This window comes from Lygodium microphyllum, chromosome 12, assembly GCF_053477565.2.
Source record: "Lygodium microphyllum isolate KBCC chromosome 12, Lygodium_microphyllum_v1.1.10, whole genome shotgun sequence".
Lineage (NCBI taxonomy): Eukaryota > Viridiplantae > Streptophyta > Polypodiopsida > Schizaeales > Lygodiaceae > Lygodium > Lygodium microphyllum.
Window position 1 is genome coordinate 141,771,780 of NC_141146.1, and position 7,393 is coordinate 141,779,172.

The window sequence follows — 7,393 nt, forward strand, 5'->3', positions numbered from 1 at the left end:
AGATGATCACTCATGAGACAAGGGAGGATGATAGAAGTCGGGATTTTCTCGCTCATTGTAGAATTGGAGTAACAAGTCACGAGCATGTTCAATGACTACCGGTTTGGCGACCCATTAAAAGCTTCTTTGATTGGACGGTCCTTCCACTTGAGCAGGAACTTTGGATGTTTGGCAATGAATCGAGTTTCCAAGATGAGTTCTAGCTCAAACGGAAGCTAGACTAGTTGAGCTGGAAGAGATCGTTGTTGTTGCTCGAACCTAGTATCTGCATGAAAGTGCCACAGCAATTGCACATGGAATGCATCATGGATTAAAACATTAGGCAGCAGCTATATCTTGTAGGTCACATCGTTGAGTCAAGTCACTGCTTTGTAAGGACCATAGTACCTATTGTTGGATTAGGGAGTAAGGTTCTTGGGCAAGTCAATGTTTTTGGAGCTGACAAGTACCAAATCACTTGGGAAGAACTCCACATGTTTACGTCATTTGGCATTGTATCTCTTGACAATTAGAACCTTATTGTGGCAAAGACTTTCTTAGGCCACCTACATCCGTTGTTTTCATTTGAGGAGGAAATCTTCTGCATCTGGATCATCCACATATTGTTTACCAACTGCTAAAGCCATGGGAGTGATAACTTCTTTTCCTATAGCCACTTTGAAGGGTGTGAATCCTGTGGAACTATGCAAGGTTGCATTGTAATGAAATTCCAAGATGTCAAGATATTGTGCCCAATCCTTTTGATCTGCTTGAACATAGCTACGAATATAATCTTCAATGCCCTGATTTAGCCTCTTAATTTGTCTATCTATTTGGGGATGAAAAGCAGCTGAGAACTGAAGTTGGGTATCCATGAGTTTGAATAACTCCCGCCACATGTTGTTGAGAAACTGGGATCCCTATTTGAAATGATTGCTAAAGGCAAGCCGTGATATTTGAACACCCTGGAAAAGAACAACTTGGCCACTTTCTGTGTTGTGATGGGAGATTCTGTAGCAATAAAATGAGCTTGCTTGGAAAAATAATCAATCACCACAAAGATGGCCGTGCAACCATAAGACTTTGGCAAATCTATTATGAAGTCGATACTAACCACGCCCCAAGGATGAGAAGGAATTGGGATCTCTCCCCTGCTGGCTTCATCCATTGTGTTTTCACCATTTGACAAGTAGGGTAGGTACGTACATACTCTGTAATATCCTCCCGCATTTTAGGTCAATAGAAATATCTTTTAAGGCGGTTGGATGTCCTCACTTGACCAGAGTGACCACCTATAGGGCTTTCATGACATTCCCAAAGCACTTGTTTTTGGAGATCATCATTCTTGGGAACATATAGGGCTCCTTGATAATAGATGAGACCATTCCTCATTTCATACATTCTCCAAGGGGTATTTCCTGTTGTTATGTCCTTCAATAGAGTTGTTGTGCTTCCTCATCTGTATCCATTTTCTCCCGCACTTTGAGCACCAGACTTGCTTTCAGCCAAACTAATGGCATGTAACTCCATGTGTTTTCTTAGAGCATCGAGCATCTTGTTGGTGGAGCCTGACTTATGAAAAACTTCTATGTCAAACTTGGCTAGGAAATCCTACCATCTAGCTTGCTTGGGAGACAGCTTGGGCTTGAGTTTGGAAATATTTGAGGAGATGTTATCTGTATACACCTTTGTTGGTTTGTCTTGCATATAATGTCTCTGCTTTCTCAAGCAGTATACCACTGCATACATCTCTTTTTCATATGTGGTCCATCTCCTTTCGGTTGGATCCAATTTCTTTGGCTCATAGCACATTGGATGGCCATCTTGCATAAGCATGCTACCAATGGCATAACTAGAAGCATCCATAAGGACCTCAAAAGGTCTAGAAAAATCTGCCATCTTCAACACTGGGGCCTGAATCAATGAACATTAGTGAGTCCTTCTGGCATAACTAGCCATTCATAACTTCCATACCAACTTCAAAAAGCCGTCTTCTCTTCATCACCTTCCCCAATCCTGATTTGGTGGTACGCTGACTCAAGTCAATTCTACTGAAGTAGCATGCCCCTTGTAACCGATCCAATAATTCATCTACTACTAGCACAGGGTACCTATTCCTCACTATTGATTTATTGAGAGCCATGTAGTCCATGCGCAACTTGAGAGACCCATCCTTCTTCTTGACAAAAAGCATTGGAGCACCATAAGGCGATCTACTAGGTCAAATGTGCCTAGATGCTTCCATTTCCATTAGTTATCTCTTTAGCTCCACCAATTCTGTACCCCTCATCCTGTAGGCTGGCCTAGCTAGGGGCTGAACTCTTAACAAGAGATCAATCCTATGATCTACACTCCTATGGGGAGGCAACCCAAGAGGCAATCGGTTAGGCATGATATCCTAGAACTTGTACAGGACCTCTTACACCTTCTCATCTCCTATTGTCTAGATGTCTATTGAATCACCGACTCTTCTTCAATAAGCCGCATCATACATAGCCATAGTTGGCCCCCATGTTTCAACTCTTTTTCCAGCTGCTTGTTGGCAATGATCTCTATGGGACATTGAACCTCCGCTTGTTCTTCATGTTTCCCCTAAGTTGTCTCCATTGCTTCAACCTGGTCCTTCACCAACTCTATCTCTAGTAAGCTCTTAGCTTGTTCCTCATGTTTCTGATCCTTTACTGGCCCCTTTGGGACCCATACTTGCATGGCACTATCTTTTAGAGTGCTTCTTGTGTTGCTCACCTTTGTGACCACCAATCTAGCATCTACTGCATTGCATGCTGGTAATGTTTTGTGGCCCTTGCACTTTGTGCAAAAGTACTGTAACCACACTATTGCATGTGAGGTTTGTAAATAGATCTTATTCTTTCTTAGACCCATTATTTGCATGACATGGTTGTCTATCCAATCCATGCTCAATATGCCTTCAAAATAATCCACCGGAACCACTATGAAATTCAAGCTTGCTTGCCATTGCCCAATCTGAACCAATACATCTTTTACGAATTCACAATACCTATATTTCCCTTATACAAATGACACCTCCAATCCTTCTGTCCTCGTAGTCCTCACACTTGGTCAAGTGGCTACTTGAGGCGATAGAAAATTGTGAATTGCACGTGTCCAACATCATCACTTGTGGTTGATTTCCCACCTTATCTTGAGCGAGCATGTTGGTGATGCTCATAATGAAAGTTGGCACAATCGATGAGGGTTTTGCCCCAACAACACCCACCTTGGCCTTTGCTTCCCACTCCTTGCCTTCATCCTCTATTTCTGTAATATGAATTGTTGACTTAGGCCCCTCTGTCTCTGCTTGTGCATAAGTAAATCTAGACCACTTGTTGAGGATGTTGCACCTCTCAGACACTCTTGAGTGAAGTGAGGTCCCCCACATATATTGCAGGACAATGGGCATCCTCTACCTTGATTGTATCTATTTCCCCCTCTCCATAACCTCCCCTGTTTGTATAGTTCCCTCAGCCCACTTGAGTTGGTAGTTCTAGAGCTGGCAGAACTGTTCATGGAGTTGACTCAAACTAAGTTTTCTTGTTGTACTCTAGCCTAAGGAGTTGTTTGTTATTCCATTCACTACTTTCGGGTGCATTGCTTTGAAATGATCCTTGACTTTATGTATTTCCCCATGTTGAGTTTGTAGGAGTGCTGTTACCCCCTTGAGAGGTAAGGGCTATACAATTTGGCTAGAAGTGGCTATTGAAAGCAAAGGACATATGGGCAAATGGGGTGTGTTCCAACAACTATGAGCAAAGGCAAGTTGGATCGTCCACACATGGTGAAGCTAATCCTAATGCTGATCATGATGGCTTGAGGAAGGCAATGTATGCACAATTGTATGGAGCTTTAGAAAACTATTAGATCTTGAGCCTGCAACATACACCTATATGCAAATGCGATTGGCTTTAAAGCATCTTCTTGCTTTGTGAATGCTTGCAACATATGTAGGTGTGCATTTGGCTTCAAACCAAGTTATTGCTTTGCTTAATTGCTCAACTAGTATGTAAGAAGCAATCGAGCGATCGATTAAGCATGCCTATCATGGTGGCATAAACATGTGCAATCGTGCTTGTTCTAGGCTAGGATGATACCTCCTTGAAAATTTTCCATGCTTTTACAATGCTCTATTGTGCTTTTAAAGCCGTACTACTCAAATGACTTCAGCTAGAGTTAGCTTTTAGACAATGCGATCCATTAATCAAAATGCATGTACACATGCATGGATGTCATCAAGTGAGCCACCAAATCCTATAGCAAAAAGTGGGAAGCCACCAAAAACAGCAACTCGTCATTTATGATTCAACTACCACGTGCTGCTTTGTATGCTTTCTTGCTTATCACCTATCCCTCCCTTCAATACCATGCCCCGCCCATTTTTCTCCACACACACACACACACATGTGCGCGCGCGCATGCACACGCACACGCACATGCACACGCACACACACAAACCATCATTCAGTAACTCTCTTATTTTTCTTTTGTGGAACTAATGCTCTAATTTTTGTTCCTATGAAAGTTCTTTGGAGAGAGAGTATTAGGTTACTAGAACTTTCAATGAAGACATGTTGAAGGCAATTGATATTCTATTTTATAACTTCCCAAGGCTTTGAAGCACTAAAGCAACGACATTATGCACTCTCAATTATTGGATGGCTTACAACTTGGGATCGAATCTACCTAGGAGGCAGCTTTTGTTTTATTGAACCTAAGGGATGCATAATCATCCGATGGTGATGCAAAGGAGATTAGGAAAATGTAGGCCATGGCTATAGTTGATGATATTCATGCCTTGTAACTATTGACTAGATTACCTCTAGAGCACTTTCAAGAAAAAGCCAATGTGTTATTGCAATATCTACTAGGCAATTTGGTGGTAATAGTAAAACATGGTTTTAATCTAAATCAATTGATGGGAAGTACAAATGAGTTTTGCAAACTTGCACTAGGGAATGGAGCTCCATGATAAATAAAGATATCGCAATTTTTGTGTTTACGGAGACGGTGGCCCTTCTAATAGGTTGTTTGGGGATGGAATTCGTTACGTACATACCATGCCTAGCATTATTGATGTCTTGCTTCTCTAGAAATTGGTAATTTAATGTGATACATGCTAAGATTTTCTCATCTAAGTGACTTCTCTATTCCATTTTTGTAGCAACTAATGTTTGCAATAGCTAGAATTTTGTCTAGATTTTGAAACTTAGTAATCTGCTAACAAGCCGCACTATTAACTTATTTTGCTTTCTTATTTTGGGGTTCAACATTAAAATAAACCTAAGTTGGTTTTGACTACTTTGAGCATTTCTAAAATATAGGAAGAGAAAGGTTCTTTGTGCCATAGGAGGGTGTTTCAATAAGCTAAGATTTGGGGGACATAAAACGATATGAAAGGCACCTTAAGAGGTTAATCTTCAACCTCTGCATCAAAGACCCCCATATTTAATGGCACTATCATAGAGCTAACTTGATTAAGTGGCATTGGATGGTGTCGGTAAATAAACATATGTATGTATGTATGTACACACATATGTATGCATGCACGCACACGTGTGTGTGTAGATGGTTAGAGGCATCTATATTTGTTTGAACATCTACCTAATAAGAGATAGAGAGACTGTGTGTGTGTGTGTGTGTGTGTGTTGCTTTAGGCTGGCCTTAAAAAGCACAACAATTGAGAGCTTTACATGCATCAAGAGAAGACCAAGAATATAAGATAGAGGGGAGAGAACCAATTGGTCTCCTAATTCTATTGACAGTTGTTTATCAACAATTGGTTGTGTATATGCATAAGTCAAACTAATTTTTGCAAAATAGCAACATGTTCGGATGGCTTCATTGCATGTGCCCACCCTTGAAGCCTCCTTGCTAGCTCTACAGAAGGATTCTTCCCTTGCTTAGAATTGATGCCATCATGCGTTCTTACAAATGGGATACTATCATCAAATGCTGCAAGTGAGGATCTAGAAAATTTGGACCCCCATTTTGATAGAATGTGATCCCTTCCATTTATAGTGCATCCATGATCATCATGGATCCTAGTTATGTTGAGAAACCAGTATTTCTAAAGTACTAAAATACTATTAGAACCAAATGCAAGCTATAGTAATGGAAGCAAGTTGGCAAATCTCAATATGCCAAAGTACACTATGCATATGCCCTATCAATGACATTTCTTGTGCTAACTACCATTGTAGGTGTACACACATAGCTTATTACATGACTAGAAGGTTGTATGGGATGGAAGATTACTCAGAAGCAAGAAAAATATATGCATACAAGTAGTACAATTTCTTTGCAATGGTAACCTTTCATGTGACTTGGTAACAATAGTGGGTAACACCTACCCTATATGAATGCAACTCTATCATCTATCCTATATGCCCTATATGTTGTTGTTATGAGTATCATTGTTGCCTCTCTCTCTCTCTCTCTCTCTCTCTCTCTCTCTCTCTCTCTCTCTCTCTCTCTCTCTCTCTCTCTCTCTCTCTCTCTCTCTCTCTCTCTCTCTCTCTCTCTCTCTCTCTCTCTCTCTCTCTCTCTCTCTCTCTCGTAAAAGGTAATTGTATTAATTACGAAAAAAATACAAGATTACTTGATTACAAGATACATGACGACAATACAAGTCATCATGCGAAGAGGTGCTAAGTACTACAAGTTACAATTTCATGGCAAGGATGCGGAGGAAATTGCCATATGCCAAGGACGAAAGTCCTCCGTAGAGAGCAAATCAGAACGATGGAGAAGAGCTAACTGCCAATACAAGAGGCCCTTAAGCCTCACAATATGTCGCTGAACATTATGGGCGGAGTCAAACAGAAAAGCATTCCGAATGGTCCAGTTATGCCAACAGCCCCAGTAGCGAAGAAAGTGATACATGAGCTTCATATGTGGCTGTGCGGGAGAAGGGTATTTGGGCTGGCCCAAAACCCAATCAAAGGGGCGCAGTGTGATACCAACCACCCCTCGCCAAATGGCCGACAAAAATAACCAGACCTTCTTAGCGACGGGGCAAGATATAAATCGGTGGCGGGCGGATTCCATAGTAGTGGTGCAAAAGAAACAGGTGCCATTGGAGATTCGTCGCTTGGAAAGAGCCGAAGCAAGCGGAAGACCCCCAATTATCACTCTCCAAAGAAAGACTTTGTATTTAAAGGGTGTCTTGTTAACCCAGCCCTCCAACACAGTGACCCTCCACCACGAGCGGGATTTATGCAATCCCCATAAAGCATTTGCTTTAGTAACTAGCCATTGATTGTCTTTAATCAGGAGATGATACACTTGATTAGCAGAAGCTTTGCTGAAAGGCAGCCGGCCTTGTAGGTCCCAATCCTGCCAGGGATGATCCAAAGCAAGAGCAGGGAAGGGTTGTCTGTTCTGGAGCACCGTCGCGAGC